The following is a 23,315-nucleotide window of genomic DNA, read 5'->3' as shown; positions in this document are numbered from 1 at the left end:
CATGGTGTCTCACATATCCTGAAAGGGTATGGAAAACATGATAAAAATAGAGCTTTTCCAAATGAGAAGAGGACCAAGAGTTGGAAGGAGCAGGGAGGAGGAGAAGGGTAGAGGATGAAACAAAAGGAATTAAAAATTAAGAATGTAATATATACGTGTACCAACTGCCCATGATAAACTTAATCATCATGTACTGCAAACATGAACTAATAAAGAAATAAAGATGAAAAAATTTAAAACAAATACATTTCCCAGAAGATATATACTGGTGTTTGGTTCAGAATGTACAGCCTATTCTGTGTGTGTGGCCTGTCAATGTGTTTCCTCTTACTGGAAAAAAATCACCACTTTTTATTGGTACAATCACCCATACATCACAAGGTTATCACAGGATCTGGGACTTGAGTCACTTCATCTTTGAGAAGCTCCATTTGAACACCACATGATGACTGCCTGGAAATGGATAAAACCCAGGCACCCAAGAACACTAGGCATCAATTCTGTAGTCTGTTTTTCCCTTCCTGGCTCAGGCTCTCTCCTGTGCTCATGCCCTTTCCAGGTTCTATTCTGCTGGTTCTTATATTATCTTTCAATCTATAGCCTGTCCTGTGCCCAGGCACACACATTTAGATGAGAACATGAAGGGAAAATCAGTAGAATCAGTTTTTTGGGTTTTTTTTGCTTTTCTGGTTTGTTGGGTTTACTTCCTCACGATCAGTGGAATGATAACAACATGATACTATGGCAATGTGCTAAGCTGCCTGCTGAGCAGGGCAGAAAAGCCCATTTGGAGCCCCTCTTTGGTGTCTCTTCATGGCTGTATAGTATGGTTTAGGAGGGAAGTGGAACTTTTCATTCATTGTTGTCATTGCTGCTGTTCTTGACACCCTTGGTAGTTGCCTTTGGGAGTTGAGCCAATGGGAACTCTGGGGAATCTTCCCTGAGCCTTGGCAGAGGTTATGCATTGGGAGGAGTGAAGAATCTTGGAGGAAGGAAGCAGGAGGAACTGGAGCCCAGAAGTGAAGGCTACAGAACTGCAGTGGGAGGAGGTGAGTGGCATTCTTATGCTAGCTGGGTTATTCTAGGCTTAAAGTTTTCTCAGACTTCCTAAGACAGATGTACGGGCCCTGGGGCTCAAAGTATTCCATGTTGTGAGCATTTGTTCTACTGCCAAGGGAACAGCTTCGCCTCTAGCACCTGGCTTCCTCACCAGGAGGCACTCCTTAGCTTGGTAAACAATAGCCTCTACACTCTCTGAAAACATTTTCAGCTGCCCGATCTAATCTCCAGTCTCTACAGGGTCCTTGTGGAGTGATCATCTGGGTCAGTGAATGGCAACATCTATCACATTGGCCAATGTAGTGTATGTAGAAAAATCAACTTTATTCTTCATCTTAGGAGAAAAAAGCCTACCAACTGCTGTTGGATTCTGGTGCTTATCAGAGATAACTTACACAAGGAATATAATTAATATCCAAACATCCATGTGTGAGCTTTTATCTCTGGGAGTCACAGTCATGCTAAATGTGTGAATGAATTAATGTTCACTTATGAGCTAAGTTTGTCTTTTTATTTTTAAAGTAAATGATTCAATATCTAGGTGACAAGTTATATACTAATCTCAGGCCTAGAGACCATAACTCAATGATGATATTTCCCAAAAGAGGTCTGCTAGGTGTTAAACATTTCCTGTTAATTATATTTTTCTTACCATCAACGATTTATAGAAATTTCAGCAAAAGGTAGTGAAAGGTTTTGAATTTTTTCTTTTTCATTTATAACAGGCACTTATGAGTACTTGATGGACTTATTTGGATCCAGAAATTCTCCAACAAATTCAAAGCTAGGACAGATGAGCTTTAGAATATTTCAGTACTACCTTTATATTTTTTCTAGAATGACTTATAGCCTTGAGCTGTCTACTAGTATTTTTGCACTAAAAAAAGGAAAGTTGAGTTGCTCAAGGAACTTTGAGCTGCTCAAAGGAAGGAAAAGTGCAATTTATATTTGGGAAGCCCTAATCTCTGTGGCAGTTGGAATAGAAATGTTAAAAATAGGAAACTTTGTATTTAATGATGGTTGTATGTGGAAGATTTGATCTAAATTCTGCTGAAGGGTGTATGTGTAGACAAGTTCACATTTATATTAATAAATAAAATGACATTGATTGCTTCATAGATATTCAGTAAACAAAGCCATTCTGGAAGCTTTCCTTAAAGTCTCCCATTTGATTGAAGAGTGCTTTAGAAATAGGGAAATGGTAGAAATAGGAAGAAATAAATTTCACACCAGGAGACTGGGCTCATGTTTAGTGAGGCAAGGCTGGGTTTGGGTTTGAGATTACTACAAAGTAAACAGACTTCCTAATTTATTCTTTGAGAATTTATCAGATCACATTTTCCTGTCACAACTTGTTCGTTGGCACAAGTTATGCTAAATAGAACACCAAAACAGAGTTGAAAGCTTCATAGGGGACACTGTGTAGGTACGAGCCTTAGAGCCTGAGGCTTTTCCTTGGAGGACTGATAGTCCTGGTCAGGGATGATGCTGGTCAGCTGGGTGGTCCAAAGCACTGTGCCAGTGGTGGGAGCACAGCACAAGCAGGTTCCTCCCGCTGGTCCTTCTCTCCAGTCCTGCTGGCCTCACTGGTTTCCCTCTTTCCTCCTGACAGATGGAATTGAGCATCATTTCTATTTGAAGCTTTCTGCAATCCCTCTAAATCCCCAAATCGCCTCACAAATATTTCCATCGTTACAAGCCTCACTGCAGTCTAATTTTCAATTTTTTAATAGATTGTGCATTATTTGTGAGGAGGGATGGGAATGATATTTCAATTTCTTGGTGCCCAGGAATTTTTACACTGAGGTTTTGTAAGTTTTAAAAGGTTTTTTTGTATTTAAAAACATTTACTTTGGGCCATAGTCTGAAACTTTTGATTTTTCTCACCTCTTGCAAAAGAATGAAAAAAAATTTTTTACTTCTTTTCTTTGTGGTTCTCCTGTTTTCACTTCTTCTTTCTCTATGAGAAGCCAAGAGAAATTTTCCATTGCAGGAGGCATGATTAGGTCAAAATTTAGAAAGAAAAATGGAAACAATCTTAGTTTCTTTCTACTAATTTCCTCATTAAATAATAAGCTTGTTTTTAATGGACACTGGTGTTTGGGGATTAGTTGAGCAAAATTCATCTGCAAAAGTGCCATTGTAGATAATAAGTTAATAATGCAATCCATGCTTAATCAGCCTGCAATTTGAAGAACTCTTAACATGTCTATTCAGCTTCTGTGAGAATTATAACACTTTATGAAAAAAAAAGTTAAAAAGTATAAAGTTGGTCAATGTGAGTCATTAACCAAAGTGTTGACATCTATCATGAAAGGTGAAAACAGGTAATAGTAAGGTTTATATAACAAGTTGTATTCACAAGTTCTGAATCTGTGATTTCAACCAACCACAGAACAAAATTATTCCAAGAAAAAAATTATATCTGTATTGAAGCATCAGTTTTTCTTGCTTTTCTTATTTTTCCATAAGTAGTATAGCACAACAGTTATTTGTACAGTATTTACAGTATACTAGGTATTATAAGTAATGTAGAGATGATTTGAAGTATGGTGGAGGATATGCATAGATTATATCCAATTACTAAGCCATTATATTTAAGTAATTTGATCATTCTTAGATTTTGATATCTGCAGGGTCTTGGAACCACTCCCCTATGGGTACTGAAAAACAACTGTGCATTTAAGGTTGACATACACAGTATATTTGAAGTTTGAAAGAAGGTGTATACAGATATTTCGTTACAAGAACATGCCTTGTGGGATACAAAGTAAAGACAAGAACTATTTTTTCCCACATATTATAAATTTTTCAGTCTCAAATCTTGAATTTTGTTGTGTACCAGCTTCCATGAAATCCTTAGACTGTGTGGGCGTGTGAACTAGTTTGGAATTGACTTTCTTGCATATCATATAGGAGTTGTCGCTTCTGTCCATGGGACATAAAGCATTAGTTTGTGAGGGGTTTGTACCCAGACTCTCCTGCAGGATCATGGAAAACACTGCCCTGTAATGACAATGAGCCTGGCCTGGGGTTTTCATGAAGGCTTTTTAAAAAAATTGTGATGTTTCTTTTTATATGTAATGAGCATTATTATTTTTATAACTTTAAAACTTAAAAAACCAGAATTGATGAGTTCAAATATTATTGAGTGATTCACTTCAAAATTTAGGACTAATGTATGTGTTTGGAGTTGTTACAGGGCCAGATCTTGGTACCCAGAGATGTCTGGAACTGGCAATTCTACAATTTAACAATTACTAATCCATTTCCACTGAAAAGCTTATTGCATTATTGTGAACTGGTTTCTCTTTGAAGAAGAGCCCTATGAAGATAGTGTAATGATGATTCATAAAATTTGATCAACCTCTTTATTTTTTTGAATTAAAACTTTGCAAGAACACAGGGACAAATATAAAAGTGATAAATGATACTTCCTTCATTGGGTGATTGTGTGTGTGTGTGTATGTGTGTGTGTTACACCTGGAGCAATTTCTTCTGCAAGAGTAGGCCTGTGCATTGTCAGCTTGGATGAGAAGAGTGAGTCAGGACTATCACCTTAGGGAAATTTGAGGTTCATTCCATGGCAGTGGCTCCCAAAGCCATGCAGCCACTCACTCCTCCCTGATGCAGGAGTCATTTCCCCTCCTCTCTGCTGGGAGCAAGGGTGGAGGAGAAACAGGCTTTCATTCATCTTCAGCATGTTTTGAAGCGTTAGTGAAGGAGATTTTTTAACAGCTGATGGCATTGAGAATTATCTAGGGCAAGCAAGTTGGACACTTTCCTTCTTACCAAATTCCAGTCTTTTCTTTTTTTCATAGTGTCTTTATTTTTTTTATTTTTTATTTTTATTTTTATGTATATATTAATTGGTACATTTTAGGTATACAATGCATTTACATTTATCCTTGGGTGTTTGTACCTGAACATGATGTATCTTGGTTCTTATTTTTTTTCCCCATTACCTGTGCACCCTTCACCCCCAGCCAATCTTAAATTTTATGTTTTTGGAAAAAAACTGACTCTGGTTTCTTTCTAATTGGCATTATTACAAATTAAAAGTCTTCCTTCTCTCAGGCTCTCTACCTCTTCCCACACTAATCACTATCACAATTTTGAAAGCTTTTATTCCATATTAAGAGTTAGTAACAAAGAAATATGATCTTTGTTGTTTAGAAAATTTAGTTAACTGTAAAAAGAAAACTTAGATTCTGGATTTTTTGATTTAGATAAAGTCAAAGTATTACGAGTGATCTCTGTTCCATACATTGTAACATAGAAGAGCAACTGACTCTATTCTCAGCAGCAAAATTGGAAAAATAATAATAAACTGAATAGTAATGATGGGGTCAATGCTTGTGAGGGTCAAGAGAAACGCTAATTTACTATTACTTTATGTGTGTGTTTTTGTGTATGCATGTGTGTGTGTAATTCTGGGGACTGAAACTGGGAGCTTGCATATGCTAGCCAAGTGCCCTGACACTGAGCTACATTCCCAGCCCTTTTTAAAAATTTTCAGACAGTCTTGAAAATTGCCCAGCCTAGGACTGAATTTGTGCTCTTCCTGTTTGAGCCTCCTGAGTAGCTGGAATAATAGGCATGCACCACCACACATGGCTGTGATTATCTTTTGCTAGATTGGATTGACCCAAGAGATTTAAGTTGTAAAGTCTGATATAGTTCTCTGAAAAAACTGACTGTGTGGTTTGTCCCTAGACTGTGTGGTTTAATCAATATCTGACTTTCAAGGTGGCATTTAATGCTTTAGGGAAGGGCTTGGCAAACTCTGGCTCTCTATCCAAACTAGACTGATACTTGACTTTGTAAATGAAGTTTTAATGGGACACAGACATGTTTTGTTTATTTATTTTCTACATGTACTTTTATGTTGCAGCTGAAAAACAGTACATTCCATCTGTAATGTTTTGCTTAATCTTTCATTTAACTTAAGTACTGGGGACTATGCTAAGTAAAACCACAGTAGAGCTGCTCTTAAAGTTTAAAATCTACATGGAAGTTTTAGTTTCCAAAGGATCCTTCCTTATTTGTGAGTTTATCCTTAAATGCCTCTCTCAAATATGCGCACCTTCATCAGGAGGGTGTGTTGTCTTTATATTTTAATAAGCATTTCTTCACACTTGGTGTGACTATCACATTCACGTTCCCATGGCAGCATTTCTCTCTCTCTCTCTCTCTCCCTCTCCTTCTCTCTCTCTCTCATATAGACACATACACACAAACGCACACACATATACACATACACAATGTGTATAGCACACATCGAATGCATGTTCAGTATGACTTTAAAATGTTCACAGATATAAAACTCCAGAAATTTTTACAGCATCAGAATTCTGGCTTAACCCAAATGACTAGTTATGTAAATAGCCAGACATTGTCTACAGTGATAAGCTCTTATTCCTCAGATATTTGTGTACCTGTAGCTGATGAAAAGTAGAAAGTAGGACTTAATTTCATGATGGTCAAATTCTTACTATCTAGAATAGATTAACTAATAAAGAGTGAAGTAAAAGTCATGAAGTCCTTTCTTAAAGATGCTCTCTGCTTCACTGTAGCATTCAACGATCTAACCTGATCTAGAGATTGGCTATAAATGACAATACTGTGTCTATTTTCAGCCAGTCTCAGATCTTCTTTCTGGCCCCCTGAGAGGTAGCAGTTCACAGTAAAAAGGTGCTTCAGGGAAAATGATAAAACAATAATTTCTTAGGGCCTGTTTCTTTCAGTGACTTCATGTTATCCAGATCTCTGGCAAACATAAGAAAAAATAAAGCAAACTCTCATGGTGATCCTAGCAGTCTATGACAAGTTCCTCCCTCTAACATCTCACCCTGTCACTCAGAAGAATAAACACTATGAGAATGCTAGTATCTGCAGAAATCCAACCTTGTCCTAGGCATCCTCAGAGACCTCAAGTGCACTAATGAGTAAAGAGTAAGAAATTTGCTGCTCATTATGATCTAAGAGTTGTAATCTTAAACACTAAATATTTAAGAAAAATTTCAAAGGGTATAAAGCTTGAGTAGATTGCTCACTGGGTGAGGACTCAGTTCTTGGCCAATGATTATCAAGTAACTTTGATCATGATTTTTAATATTGTGGTAATTGATGGTATATATGAACATGGACACACCAAACAATACTAGTCTTTACTATTAGCAGTCTCTGAGATCCAAATCCTCTGTTCTGATCTACCCTATTTTGTCACATGCTAGTCTATTTCATCTATCTGTCTATCTATCATCCATCTATCTATCCATCTTTCTATAATAGTATGAGGGATTGAACCCAGGTCCTTCACACTGAGCTACATGCCCAGCCCTTTTTAGTTTTTATTTTGAGGCAGAAACTTGTTAAGTTACTAAATTGCCCAGGCTGGGCTAGAAGTTGTAACCCTCTTGCCTCATCCTCCAAGAGTGCTGAGGTTCCAGGCATTCATTTTTTACAAGGTTGGCATCCATCCATTAAATTTATTTTATCCTCTCCAGGGGATAATACTCTGTAGTTTGAAAAACTGGGTTGGGGATTTAGCTCGGTGGAACTGCCACCTACCTTGAAAGTGCAAGGTCCCGAGTTTAATCCCTGGTGCCAAAAAAAAAAAAAAAGAAAGAAAGAAAGGAAGAAAGAAGGAAAGAAAGAAGGAAAGAAAGAAAAAAGAAAGAAAAAGAAAGAAAGAGTAAAACAGTATCCTAAGCACTATGAGCATTACTAATTCTTATCTATTAAAAGTGACTATTGGTAAACAATTCTTAGTTTCTTTCCCACAGAAATATGACAATGACTTGATTGAAAACAGTCAGGCCTCACTCAGTATATGCATTATTTTCTTCTGTAATTATGTTTTAAATTCTATTTTATGATATTCTATGACCTGTTTTTTTCTTCCTTTCTTCCTCTCATACTGTCCTTTTTTTTCCACCTCTGGCCATGAACTCCACTGGTAATAGAAGGGAGGCTCTCCCTTTCCCACTCTTGCGTAGGCGCAAGAGAATCCTGGTACTTTCCTACCCTGCCAAGCCTGGCCAATTCCCACTCCACTGAATTTTCAAGTCCAAAGCTCTGTGAGGAGAAGTTCCTGATACCCCTGGTGCTCAATGATGACTATTTTCTGGGTGCCCAAACATCTTCTTATGTGATTTTCCACATTACCTTATAAATAATTATAAATTGTCTCACTTGGTAGATTTGGCCCCAGAGAGGGCAAATTGATTTCCTGGTACCCAGTGGGCCCACCTATGGGCAAGGCCCATCTTCTCTAAGGATGACACTGAAAACATACCAAGCCAATGAGTAGGTGAATCAGTCTACTAATCAGATGTCTGCTCCCCTGTATTTGTGGCTGAAATCATTGTCCCTCTCTTGTGAGTGCGCCTGTCTTGGATTAAGGGCCTACTTAAGCATTTCCACAGGTCTCATCTCATGACTTTTCAATAAATCTACTAAATCTTGTTTCCAAGTAAGGTCTCATTTATATGTATTGGGGGTTAGGAGTAGGAGTAGGTAGTATCTTTATGAGGAACAAAAATCAACACCTTATAGGCAGAGAGGAGTGCAGTGTTCAAGAAGGGGCTGGCAGGGTGATATGAAGAACACAGGAAAGTGTTTGAAGGGCTCTCAGCAGGACACTAACAGAGTCCATGTTCTGTCCAAAGGCAGTCACACAGATGATGTAAGAGAAAAGACTGAAGAAGGTCAAGGCCGAGAGAGTTGAGGTCAGCGAGGTGACTCACACAAGAGTTCAGGTGAACACTTGTGGTGATTTAAGTGAAGATGGTCTCAGGAGATATGGTGTGAAGTGAACAAAGCTGAGCTACTTGGTTGGCATGGGGTTGCATGAGGATAAGGAAGATGTCAAAGATCATGCAGATTTCACACTTGGCCAACTAGGTCATGGAAGTGCCATTTCCTGAGATGGGGATGGGTGGAGAGGAAGAGCAGGTTTGGGAAGAGGGTTCCTAAAACATGTTCTAATGTGAGAAGTTTAAGAGCAGGGATATTGGAGTTCAGGGAGAGTCCAGGTTGGAGATACAAATCAGAGAGTCCTCAGAGAGCGATGCTTGGAAGCCATGGGAGAGGATGGAATCTTCTGGTGTGAACATCGGGAGAGAAGAAGTCAGCCATCTGGAGTGTAAAGTGGACAGGATGAGCCAGCAAGGAAGCAGAGAGGGCACTGTCCTTTGAATATGCACTAGTCAAATTATTTTACTGAATAAAGGACTAATTTTTGGTGTTCCATGCTTTGAGAATTCCATGACTTGGGAACATATTCCAGGCCACGGCATCCAGAAAAGAACAAGTTTGACTTGTTACTTAATGGATCACTTATAGAACTGCATTACAATCCAATTACAAATGTGTAGCATTTCTCAAGTTATGAAAACAGAAACTCAGTATGACATTTATATGGTAAGAGTTTCACTGAAGGCAGGCCCTAGAGTGAAACTTAGCCAACCTTTCAGGGGAAATGAAACACATTCTTCAAAGAGTTGGACACTTATGAGTAATGACTGATCTTATATGCTTGGATAAATTTTTCTCATTTGCTTCCAGACTTAGTTCCCTCTGTCTAAAGTAGAGGAATGCAGAGGCTGAGAGGACTATGGGATTTGGTTGACTCATCTGAGAAGATTCTCTGTACTCTTCTGGAGCCTTTGCTCTGAATACTCTTTTTGGAGGTTTTGAAAACAAATTTCTTTTCTGAAAGATAAAGGGTCAGCTAGATATTGAGTGATGGGATGGTTTTGCTCTTCTTTCTTTTTCTTTTTTTTTTTTTTTTGGTACTGTGGATCGAACTCGGGACCTTTCAAGGCAGGTGGAGGAACCACTGAGCTAAATACCCAGCTGGTTTTGCTCTTTCTTGAAGGACATTACCTTCTGCCTGTTTGGACTGTTTATAAATTATGAGCAGTTATGAGGGACTTGCCCTGTCAAATAGTGAAATATACTTTTACTAAACCTGTGAACAAATCAATGTACTGATGGGACCAGAATGTAGCTCAGGAGCAAATTGATACTTAGTTAAAATTTAGCTTATGAGAAATAGGTATCACACAACTTTGGGGGAAGAAGTTGAGAGAAATACTAGTGATAGAATTGATGAACTATTTTTATTCTTAGTAGCAGTAGTAGTAGTAGGGGTAGCAGTAGTAGTAATAGTAGTAGTAGTAGTAAATATGTATATTTTCCCTGATACCAAGGAATTACAGAAGACAACAAAACAAAGCAAACTAGCAGAAGAGATGCGTAGTAAGGAATTGAGTCACAGAGCAGAGATTTTCTAAATCTAAGAGTTATAGAAGAAATAATCTATTTTTAACTACATGAAATTTTAATTTATATTTATGTAAAAATTATCACCAGAAAAATTAAAGGCAAACAACACATTGAAGAATTTATTTATAACAAAATGAGTTTCATATCCTCAACTTTGTAAAGAATTAGCATGAATTAATAAGACAAGCACTAAATTCTTTATGTCATTTGTTACTAATCTTAGAAACACAATAGTGACCCATTGAGCCACACTGCTGCCTGTTTTTTGGTTTTGCTTTGCTTTTTTGTAGTACTGGAGTTGAACTTGGGGCTTTGCTCTGAGCTATATCTCTAGCACTTCTCTTTTTTTTAAATTTTGAAATAGACTGTCACTAAGTTGTCCAGGCTGGCTTCAAACTTGTGATCTTCCAGGTTTGGCCTCCCAAGTAGCTGGGATTACCACCAAAGCTTTGAAAGAGTGGTGGAGAATATACTTTCTTCATATTTTCAATTTCCATTCAATCTTTAACCTCCCCAAACAGGCCAAACTGGCTTTTAATTATACCATTGCATAAAACTGTCTTTTAAAGGCAAAGTCGTCACTTATTGCCGAGGCCAGCAGAAACTGCTTAGTATCCGTGTTCCCAGGACCTCCTCAGCTGCCTTCATAGACCAACACTGACCACTCCACCTTATTCAAAAACCTTTCTTCATCTGTGCTCAGTGAATCTTTAGTTCCCAGGTTTTCTCATACTTTGGTTTATAGCTCTATATCCCCTTGTCTAATCTTCAAATGTGTAGCTGCCACAGGCTCAGTGCTGGGTCCGCTCTTTTCAAGCAGAGTGATCTCAGATATTTTTAGGGTTTTCAGGATCCAAATTCACACAGTTATACCAAAATTGTCTTCGGTATTCCACAACCTTAAATCCAACTCTATGTCCCAGCTGACAAGTGCCTCATATTTAAGTCCCCAAACCTCAACATTTCTACAAAATTCCACATTTTAGTACTATGCACACTTCAATTACTAAAGCTGTAAGTCTAAATATTATCTTCCTTTCTCCATTGTTTTTCCATTTCCATATGAAATTCATCTATATAGGCTGAAGATTCTACTTCTGAAATTTTTTCTGTCTTTAGTTTTCTCTATATCTATTGCCACTCTCCAGGACACATTACTGTTATCTTTGGCCTAGACTGTTAAAACAATTTCTTTTGTTTATTTTCACTTATTCCACTTCTGATTTGTCCTTTACTGACTAGCTAGGTGTTCTTTAAAAAGTGAAGTAAGCAGGGCTGGGATGTAGCTTAGCATTTGAGGGGCCCTGGGTTCGATCCCCAGAAAAAAAAAGAAAAACTCTTTCTTAATCTTTTTTGTTGCTTCCCTTCTCCTTTAGGATAAAATTCAAATTCCTTTTGAGCCTCACTTTCTAATTCTTTCTTGTGATATACCAGTTTTTTGTTTGCTGTCCTCTACTGCTCACCACCACTACTACCAATTCCCACAATCATTCTAGCTTGACTCATATTTTAGGTCCTAGTTTAGATGTATTCATTTCCTTAGAAAATCCTCTTTGTCTTTACAATCTAAATTAATGATCCCATCCCATCATTTTCTTTCCAGACACCTATTATCTCCCTTCATAAAACTTAACCCTTTACACTGTATATGTGTGTCTGCTGGTAGTAATTTGACAAGTTTCAAACACGAGAAAAACAATCTTTTTTCTCTCCTGTAATTAGAAGTTCACACTGAGATAAGTGTTTGGTGGTATCTAGTTAGGCAGTTGAAAGCTATCAGGGCAGATGTCTCTTGATTTCTTTGTTCCTTCCCTCAGAGCTACCTCCAGGTTGTGAGAAGGCTACTCTCACTTTCAGCAGCATACCAAGAGAGAAGGGGAAAGAGCAAAGAATAAAATGAGCATATAACAACTTCTTTTAGAAAAATTTTCTAGAAATCCCATCCAGCAGTTTCTACTTGCATAACTATTGACCAGACTCTAGACATATGTTCATCATGTCTGCAAGGGAGGTAGGAAACACAGTTTTAAAATTGGCCACAATGGCTTCTCCACCCAAATTAGCTGATTTGGATGTAGGCAGTTAGCATTCTTGGCCATTGCATGTATGTTTATTAAATGGTCATTTTTCCTACTTAAACCCTAAGTTTCTTACAGGGAAATCATGTTTTATTTTTCAAGAACTGTGTACTCCAGGTGTAGTAAGCAGTCAAAAAGGAGTAGAACAGTGAACCTTTCTATTATTCATGGTGGGGGATTTCCTGCACTGTCCAGGTAAGGGAAGCTATAGGGGACATCCTGCTTCTATCAAAGGTCTATCATCTGCTCACTCTGTAGTGTGTCCTACTATAGCCCACATTTGCATGCTCTTCTGAAAGCATTAACTTTCTCTCTTACATCATCTATTATTATCCCTTCATTGGATTATCCTTGGGAGAAAATAATTATTTAGTATCATTTTACTTAACAATATTTATCCTACCTTGCTCTAACAGTTTTCAAATAAAAATTTATTGAATAAGGGCCGGGGATTTAGCTCAGTGGCTCCAGTGCCTGCTGTGCAAGTGCAAGGTCCTGAGTTTAATCCCTGGTACAAAATAAAAAAATTATTGAATAAATGGTTCTTGATGATGCATCTACATTCTTAGCTCCCATTCTCACCTCCATTCACTCTTCAGGGCTGCAGTTCCTACAGCTCAAATGCACTGATTTTGTTAATGTCAGCATTGGCCTGCACATTTTTGGGTTCTTGGGTCTCTTTCCTGTTTGCTCAAGCAAGAATGCTGCTTTCATATCATCTCACCCAGCTGGCCACTCCTTCACACACTTTCTCCAACTGGCTTGAGGGACTGCTGGATTCCTCTTTTCCCTGGTTACCTATTTCCTATGGGCTTCACTTTTTTCTCCAACTTTGGGGCTCTCCATGGCCCTCTACTTTCCTCCACTTGGTTTTATTCCTAGAAAATCTTATTGATTACTCTGGATTTATAGGTTATATATATGCTAGTTGCCATGTTCACAACTCCAGCCCTGGTCTCTTTCCTGTACTGGCTATAACTGTCTTTTTGACAAAGCATTACTTTAATAGGCTTCTCCAATTTGACATTATCAGAGCATAACTTTTTTTCTTGTGCCTCTGCTTTATTTTTCCAGTTTTTAGTTTTTTATTTGTATATATTTGCATTACACAGTGATTGCTTTCCTTGTAGGGAGTTGGTACACATCCATAATACATCTTAATTATTTTTTCATCCCTTTTTCCTTCCCCACTCCATCTCTTGGCTCTCTTCTCATTTAAAAATCATCTATCTCCTCATTTCTTATTATTTGTCTTTTATTTTGCTCTTTATTTATACTTTAGGTTTCTTATCTCAGAGAAACTATGGGATATTTAATTGTGAGTGTGTGATTTATTTCACTTAACATTATGGTCTCAAGATGCATCCAATTTCCTACAAATGACTCAAGTTTATTCTTTTTGATAACACAGTTGCATTCCATTGTATATAAATACCATACGTTCTTTATCCATTAATCTGTTGATGGATATATAGCTGTTTCTAAGATTTAGCTATTATGAATTGTACTGCTATGGGGGTGTGGGTAGCACTGTAATATGATGTCGTTTTTTAAAAAAATTCTTTTATTGATACATGTTAGGTATACAATATGTTTACATTTATCAGTCGTGCTTGTACCTGTACATGATCTATCTTAGTTTTTATTTTTTCCCTCATTACCTGTGTGTCCTTCACCCCCTCCACCCTTCCTTATTTACATAGATTTCATTTCCATTTTTTTTCTTTTCTCATAATTTTTCCTTTCCCTTCTTCCCTTTCCCCTTCCCCTCCCACCACCACTACACCTTTGGACCTTTTCCTATTTCAAATTATCCATTATTCATTTTAATCATTTTAATTCTTATTTACACTTTCAGTTTCTCATACTAGAAAAACTATTTGGTATTTACACATGTGTGTCCTATTTATTTCACTTAAGAGCATGGCCTCAATAGGCATCCATTTAGCTATAAATGACTCTAGTTTCTCATTCTTTATGGCTGAATAGTACTCCATTTTATTAAAAATCACATCTTCTTTATCCAGTTTCCAGTTGATGGGCACTTGGGCTGTTTCCAAGCTTTAACTATTACAAACTGTGCCGCTATAAACATGGGTGCACATATATCACTGTGGTATGATTCTTTTAATTCTTTTGGGAAGACGCCCAGCCGGGGAATAGCTGGGTCAAATGGGACCTCTAGTCCTAGTTCTTTGAGGTATCTCCATACTGATTTCCACAATGGTTGCACCAGTCTGCACTCTCACCAACAATGGAGAAGGGTTACTTTCTCTCCACACCCCCGCCAGCAATTTTTATTGGTTGATTTCTTGATAGCAGCCATTCTTTGTGGGGTGAGGTGGAATCTCAGTGTTGTTTTCATCTGCATCTCTTGAATGACCAGTGATGTTGAACATTTTATCATATATTTATAAGCTGCTTTTAATTCTTTTTTTTTTCTCATTAAGTTTATTGGTACATTTTAGGTATAAAATGCAGTTGCATTCATCATTGGGATCTTATACCATTACATGATTATCTTGGTTCTTATTCTTTTCCCTTTCCCCTGCCCTGCCTTCACCCCCTCCACCCTTCTCTATTTCCAAAGACTTTGTTTCCATTTGTTTCTTTTTCTCATATTTTTTCTTTTCCCTTCTTTCCTGTCCCCTACCCCTCCCACTTCAGCTGTTCCTTTAGACCTTTTCTTCCTATTGCACAATATTAATTGTACATTTTAAAAATTACAATATTAAGACCTAGGAGACATTACTGCAGATTTTATAGAATTTAAAAGGATACAGAAAACATATTACAAAATCTGTTTTGAAATAAATTTGACAACTTCTAAGAAGTGCCTTGGAAGACATTAATGAAACTGACTCTGGAGGAAATACATAATTTGAATAGCACCTATTAAAGAAAGTATATTCCTGGATTGAAAACCTACCTATATGACAATAGGCTCATACACATCTTAACTGATAAATTATATCAAACATTTAAAGCAAAAAAAGAAGGAAGACTTCTCCCCTCATTTTAGGAACTCAACATTGTGCTAATCCTAAAACTGGATAAAGATAATAGAAGAAAAAGGTATGAACATAGATAGAAATTTATTTAACAAAACAATTAGAAGTCAGATCTGGCAATATGTAGAAAGTGGTTTTGTTACAGGGATGGGAATGTTGGTTCAGCATTGGAAGATCCACCTCCAAAAATCATCATTTTCACAGAGGAAAGGGAAAAGCCATATGATACTGTCAGTAGTTGGAGAAAAAGTATTGGACTAAATTCCACAGCTGTTCATGGTAAAAGCTATCAGGAAACTAGAAGTAGAACAGAACCTTCTCAACAGATCAAAGACATATACTCCATACTTCCAGCAAAAGCACCTTATATGAATGGAGAAGATACAATGCTTTCTCCCTAAGGTGGGGAACAAGGACAGATATGCCTACTCTTCATCTGTCCATTGAACTTTGAAACATAGGCCTAAACCAAAATAGTCTGACAATAAAATGACACAATTAGGATAGGATTAGCAAGGTAGAAGCAAAATCTTTATATGTAGATGAAATGATCATCTACAGAGCAAAATACTAAGAAATCTCTAGGAGCCCTGAGAACTTATATTTGAATTTAGCAGGATTAGAAAACACAAGGTATATATAAAAATTGAGGTGTACGTATACTTGCTACAAATGAAGAATTGGATATTGAGTATTAAAAATTAGGTAGGAGTACAAAGGACCTAGAAAAAGAAAAAGAAACAGTGTTGGAAGACGTTTAGTACCTAATTTTAAGACTTCCTCTAAAGCTGCTTTTACTTCTTTGTCTGAGAAATGTCTGTTCATTTCGGATGCCCATTTTTGAATTGGGTCTTTGAATTTGGGGTGTCTGATTATTTTCAGTTCTTTATGTATTCTCAATAGTAGACCTTTGTCTGAGGTACAGCTGCTAAAATTTTTTTCCCACTTTGTAGGTTGTCTCTTAGCTCTGTTGGTGATTTCTCTTGCAGTGCAGAAGCTTTTTAGTAAGACCAGATCCCAGTCACTGAATCTTTGTGGGAGTTCCTGTGCTACTGCAGTTTTGTTTATAAAGACTTTTCCTACATCAGTGTCTTCAAGAGTTCTACCTAACTTATCTTCCAGCAAGTTTAGTGTTTCTGTTTTAATATTTAAATCTTTAAACCACTTTGATCTTAGAATAGTGCATAGTGGTCTAGTTTTAATCTTTGGCAGTTTGAAACCCAGTTTTTCCAGCAGCATTTATTAAAGAGGCTATCTTTCCTCCAGTGAGGATGGTTGGCTCTTTTGTCAAAGATGAGGTGGATGAATGTGTCTGGAGTTGTTCCAGCATCTTCTAATCTATTTCACTGATCTTCCTGTCTGTTTCTTTGCCAGTACAATGCTGTTTTTATCACAGTGGCTTTGTAGTATAGTTTCACATTGGTGATTGTGATACCCCTTGTCATGGTTTTGGTATTCTAGGTCTCCTCAGGTTCCAAATGAATTTTTGGATTGTTTTGTCTAGTTCTGTGAAATATACTGTTGGGATTTCAATCCGGATTGCATTGAATTTATATAGCAGTTTTGGAAGTGTGGCCATTTTCACTACATTGGTTCTTCCTACCAAGGAACAAGGAATATCTTTCCATTTCCTTATATACTCTTCCATCTCTTTTTTCAGTGTGCTGTAGTTTTCAGTGTAGAGGTCTTTTGCTTCCTTTATTAGATTTATTCTTAGATACTTCATTTTTGTGGATGCTATTGTAGAAGTAATTGTTTCCCTAATTTCTCTCTCAGTGAGTCTGTTATTTGTGTACAAGAAGGCTATTGATTTTTGAGTGTAGACATTGTATCCACCTACTCTATTGAATCTGTCAATTAAGTCTAGAAGTCTTTCGGTGCAGTTTTTTAGGTCTTCTATGTATAATATCATGTCATCATCAAATAATTAGTTTAACTTCTTTTCCTATCTTTATTCCTTTTATTTCTTTCTCTTGTCTAATTGCTGTGGCTAATGTTTCTAAAATATATTGAACAGAAATGATACTGGACATTCTTATGTTGTTCCTGATTTTAGCATGAAAGTGTTCAGTTTTTGACCATTTAGTATGATGTTGGCTGTTGGTTTTTCATAGATAGCTTTTATCAAGTTGAGATAAAGACCATCTATTCAAAATTTTTATGGAATTTTTATCATGAATGGGTGTTGAACTTTGTCAAATGCTTTTTCTGCATTTATTGAGATAATTATATGGTTTTTGTCCTTGGCCCTCTTAACATAGTGTTGTACATTTATTGATTAATGTATATTGAACCATCCTTGCATTCCTGGTTTAAATCTGACTTGGTCAGGATGTATGATCTTCTTGATGACCCTCTGTATTCTGTTTGCAAGAATCTTATTGAGTATATTTCCATCTATGTTCACTAGGGAGATTGGCCTGCAATTCTCTCTTTTGGTTGGGTCTTTCTCTGGTTTTGGAATCAAAGTAACACTTGCTTCAAGGAATGAATTTGAAATATTGCTTCCCATTCAATTTCTTTGAAGAGTTTAAAGAATAGTGGCAATAGTTCTTCTCTAAATGTCTTGTAGAATTCAGCAGTGAAGCTACCAGGTCCTGGGCTTTTCTTTGTTGGTAAATTTTTCATTATGTTTTCAATTTTACTGATTTTAGTTCAGGTGTTTAGAATTTTTATGTCTTCTTTGTTCAACTTTGGTTATTCATATGTATCTAGGAATCTGTCCATTTCTTCTGTTTTCCATTTTATTGGAGTACAGGTTCTCAAAGTAGGTATTGATGATCCTCTGGAGTTCTGCTTGATCTGTTTTGACTTCACCTTTTTCATTCCTAATTGCATGGATTTGGGCCTTTTCTTTCCTTTTTTTGGTAAGGGTGGCTAAGGGTTTAACAATTTTATTTATTCTTTCAAAAAACCAACTCTTCAATTCATTGATTTTTTTTCTATTGTCCTTTAAGTCTCCAGTGGATTGATTTCTTCTCTGATCTTTATAATTTCCTCCTTTCTATGAGCTTTGGATTTGTCTTGCTGTACTTTTTCTAGGACCTTGAATTTCAGCATTAGGTTGTTTATTTGAGCTTCCTCTGTTTTCCTAGTATAAGCATTCACTGCTATGAATTTCTGTCATAAGACTGCTTTCATTGTGTCCCATGCAGACCAATATTTTGTACTGGAAATGTCATTTAATTGTAGAAATTGTCTATTTGCTTCTTTAATTTCCTCTATAACCCATTGGTTGTTCAGGAGAGTGTTATTCAAATTCCATGTATTTGTGGATTTCTTGCAGTTTCTTTTTTGTTTGTTTGTTTTTGGTACTGGGGATTGAACTTGGGACCTTGCTCTTGCAAAGCAGGTGCTGGAACCACTGAGCTAAATTCCCAGCCCTCTTGCAATTTCTTATGTTATTGATCTGCAATTTAATTGCACTGTGGTCTGATAATATACAGGGGATGACTTCAATTCCTTTGAATTTACTTAAACATGTTCTAGAAGCTAGCATGTGGTCTATTTTGGAGAATGACACATGTTCAGCCAAAAAGAATGTATATTTGATTTTTTGGGTGAAACACTCTGTAGACATCTATTAAGTCCATTTGTTCAAAAGCTTGGTTCAATTCTAGAATTTCATTGTTGATTTTTTGTCTAGATGATCTATTTGTGACAGTGGGGTATTGAGGTCCCCTACTGCAGTTGTATTAGTGCTCATTTGGTTTTTCATGTCCATTTATATTTGTTTTGTATAGTTGGGGCATTAGTATTTGGTGCATATATATTTATGATTGTCACCTCTTCCTCCTGGAATGTTCCTTTTACAAGGATGTAGTGTCCTTCTTTGTCTCTCTTAATTAGTTTTGGTTTGAAATCTACTTTGTATGCAAATAGGATAGGTATGCCTGGTTTTTTACAGGTTCCTATTGCATGGAGAACTGTTTTCCATCCCTTTTACTTTCTGTCTATGAATTTCTTTTTGAATTAAGTGTCTTTCTTGTATACAGCATATTGTTGAATTTTTCTTCCCAATCCATTCTGCCAGTCTATTTCTTTTGACTGATGAATTGAGGCCATTAACATTGATGGTTATAACTGATATGTATTGACTTATTCTTGTCATGTTGTTTTTCTGTTGTTGGCTCTTTTATTCTCACCCTGTCCCTTTAATTTGTTGACTTGCCTGATGGCTTTGCTCTGTTGGGCCTTATGGAGGTGTGAACTTCATTGTCTTTTTGGAGCACTAGCTTGGTATTCATGAAGTTTCTCAGGTGTTCTTTGTCATAGAAGTATCTTATTTCCCCATCAATTTTGAAAAATACTTTGGAGGATGCATCAATCTAGGTTGGAGTTAGTTTTCTTTTAGGGCTCGAATTTCCTCACTCCAGGCTGTCCTTGACTTGAGGGTTTATGTTGAAAAGTCTGCTGTGACTCTGATGGGCTTTCCTTTGTATGTGATTTGTTTCTTTTCTCTAACTGCTTGTAGTATTTTGTTTTTTTGTTGGGCTTCTGGAATCTTGACTATTATATGTCTAGATGTAGATTTTTTTTTTTGATCATGGCTAGTTGGGGTCCTATGTGCATCAGTTGTGTGTCTGTCAAGTTCTTTTGCTCTGTTTGGGAATTTTTCTGTCATTAATTCTTTGAACAGTTTTTTTTTACATCATTTGTATTTTCTCCTGCTTTTATTTGGACTCCTATCAGTCTTATGTCATTCTTTTTTGCATCATCTAGGAGCTGCTGGATTGATTTTTCATGGTCCCTTACTATTTTCAAGGGAACTCTCTTTCTATGTTCACTAACTGAAATCCTGTCTTCTATATCTGATATTCTATCTTCACATTGGCTCATTCTGCTGGGAAATTTTTCAATGGAGTTTTAAATCTCCTGGATATCTGTTTGAATCTGTTTCATGGATCCCATTTCTTTCCTATGTTGGGCATTCATGGTTTCCAATTCTTTCCTATGCTGGGCATTCATGATTTCCATCATGGTCCTGAGCTCATCTTTTTTGTTTTTTTTTATTGTTTCTGTTCTAGAGTCTCTAGTTCTGTCTTTCATTCTGCTCACCATCTCTGTAGTTATCTGGGAAATTATTTCTGTTTTGAATTTTTCCAGGGCCTCATTTATCTGTTATGTTACTTCCTGCACTAGCTGTTCAGGGTGTCAAAGTGGTTAATTATCACATTTTTCCACCTCATTTCTCCCAGCTTTTGCCTTTGGCAAGCTGGAAGTCTGGTTTGTGCCTTGCTTAGGTGTCTTCTCATTTCTATTTTTGTTGGTGGTGCTGTTTTTGGTTTAATTCCTGGGTTGCTACTTCAATATTACTTAATGTAAGCATCTTTGTTGCTTGTATTTATAACCCTTATGGAATGATTGCTTCTCTGAGGTGTCTTCCAGATATAGCTGGTCTTTAGGTTTTGAGTCTCTAATGACTCTTAGACCATCATGTTTTCAGTATACCAGGAAGGACAACTGATTGGATCAATCACAACACCTTAGCACAAGTGATGAAATCAGCAACAACATTAGCATCAAGCACAGCATAGAAAATGACAATTTGTGGTAGCTATTAACCTATCACCTTTAACCATGTGAACTAAATCAAAATCGATGAGCAGCCCAAAATATGTTTGTAGTGAATGCGTTCTGCAATATAGTAACTTTACCCTTTGAGATGACGATTTAGGAGGAGTTGGGAAGGGAGTGATAGATAGGTTGAAGTATAGGGAAAGATTGAAAGTGAGGCCAGAGGACACAGGAAGATCACACAAACTTTGGGAAACAGTTGAGGACAAGAGGAAAAGATAGAATGAAAGAAAAAAACCCCCAAGAACAGAACAAACTAACACCAATAAGGGAGTTAGAAACTACATTCAGTTTCCTATAAAACTAATGACAATCAAGAGAAGGAAAAAGACAGAAGAATAGAAAAAGAAATCCAAAATAGAACAGGAACAGGAAAAAAAAAAGGGAGGGAGATGAACAAGATGGGGGGGAGAAAAAAAGAAATTTGAAAAAAATAAAAATTAAAAATAAGAGAAAAAAGTAACTTTGAAAAGAGTAAAAAATAAAAAGAAAAATAAAGGGCCTCCTTCAGGATATGTCTATGCTGTCACAATAGACAATGTGGGCAGTAGTGTGCCGATCTAAGTCAATTAGTCTCAGCAAGCCAGTTGCAGTCCACTAAGATTCAACCTGATTTCTGGCTGCAAGGCCCAAGTTGAGCTCCCTGATCTCCTGCTAGGTCGAACTCTGCAAGGTTCTACTGTAGGGTCCAGCTGCCCTTCCCCCAAAGATAGTCTAGGTTCTGATGGGAGGTGCTGATCCTTTCAACTTACCAACTACAGTGGTCTGTTGTGCCTTTATTGCAGAGAGTTTCTTCACTTTCCCACTGGGGTTCAATTTTCATCAAAGAGCCTCAGAGAAGCTTTCTCTGTTGTTCACTTCTACTCTATATTCTGGAGCTCAGAACAATGGCTTTTATGACTCTCTGTGCCTCTGCTGTGTGGATCCAGGTACTGGCAGGGCCCAGCAGCCTGAGGCCTGGGGGTCTGCGGTCCTGGCAGCCCTTTTTACGTTTTTTCTTACAATTTTCTATCAAGTTTTTGGTACTTTGTCCCTAATATTTAAAAGATCTTTGGTATTAGAATATTAATTTTTGCTTGTTGCATGTGTTGTATTTTCTCCAGCTTGTCAGTTTTTGTGCTTTTTATTTGCTTTTTATTTTCTTGATATGCACAAATTTTTAAGTTCAATGTTTCAACCTCTTATTTCCTTTTTCAACCTTTTGTTTCCTCTGGTTTTCAGTAATAGTTCAAAAGCCTTTTCACTCTCCAAAGTTAAAGGGAAATCAACTCTCTTATTTTTCTAATTTTACATTTACAGTCATAATGTACTTATAATTTATTTCTGTGTATAATGTGAGATATGTATCTAATTTAACTTTTTTTCTAAATGGCTATGATTCCCCAGATAATTTATCTAAACATGTGCCTCTATCGCACTAATTTGATATATTTCCTTTATCATATTCTAACTCTCCATGGGTCTGTTTCTCCATATGCTCAACAGTGTTGTTGTTGTCAGTGCTTTTGTTTTTTGCTTTGGTACCGGGGATCGAACTGAGGTCCTTGCAGTTGTCAGTACTTTTTATTTTAGCCACTTGATATGTGTGTATGAGTATCTCATTGTGGCTTTGATTTACATTTCAGTAATGTCTAAAGAAGTTGAGCAACTTATATGGTTATTTGTTATCCACTATATATGTCCTTAGTCAAGTATTATTATTTTTCCCAACATGAAGGTTTCCATTCTCTTATCAATGTTTTTCACATAGAAAATCTTTCAAATTTTGATGAAGTTTATGTGTCTTTTTTTTCTTATGGACTGTGACATTGATGCTGTTTTAACACTGTTCTCCTAGTCCAGGTCATGAAAATATACTGTATTTTCTCCTGAAAATTTTATAGTCTTATATTTTAGATTTATGATCCATTTCTATTTAATTTTTGTGTACTACAGCAAGTTATATTTCTGTCTATGTGTATTTAATTGTTCAAAGACCATTTGTTGAAAAGGCAACCTTTGAAACACTAAATGTTTTTTGTGCATATAGTATGTCAAAACATTTACTTAGATTTATTTCCTTGCTCTAAACTGTTTTAGTAACTTACATATCGTAGTCTTGATATTAAAGTCTTGATATTGTATGTTGGATTTTCTCCAAATCTATTATCAAAATTATTTCACATTCTTCATTTCATTTAAGTATTAAAATTATCTTGTCTATAAACAAAAAAAATCCTGATAAAATTTTCATGAACAATTATATTTCACCTTAACAAAATTTAGGGAGAATGACACTTTTCTTGTATTGAGGCTT

At 36.6% G+C, this 23,315-nt stretch overlaps 1 protein-coding gene across 2 annotated transcripts in view; it reads left to right on the top strand.

Moving 5' to 3' along the window:
* The first annotated feature begins 898 nt into the window (after positions 1-898).
* Positions 899-23,315, top strand: part of Serpinb7 (serpin family B member 7) — a 70,497-nt gene continuing 48,080 nt past the window's right edge. The window contains exon 1 of one of the 2 annotated variants that reach the window (XM_021239288.2): positions 899-1,049. The gene's annotated coding sequence lies outside the window, so the exon portion shown is untranslated. The remainder of the gene's footprint in view (positions 1,050-23,315) is intronic. The other variant, XM_087191595.1, reaches the window with a different exon arrangement.

The sequence above is a fragment of the Heterocephalus glaber genome, unplaced genomic scaffold, assembly GCF_053883595.1.
Source record: "Heterocephalus glaber isolate CG9 unplaced genomic scaffold, H.glaber_assembly_v1.0 deba00000331, whole genome shotgun sequence".
Taxonomy (NCBI): Eukaryota; Metazoa; Chordata; class Mammalia; order Rodentia; family Bathyergidae; genus Heterocephalus; species Heterocephalus glaber.
Note: the sequence above shows the minus strand (reverse complement) of the source record. Positions and strands in the feature narration are given on the sequence as shown.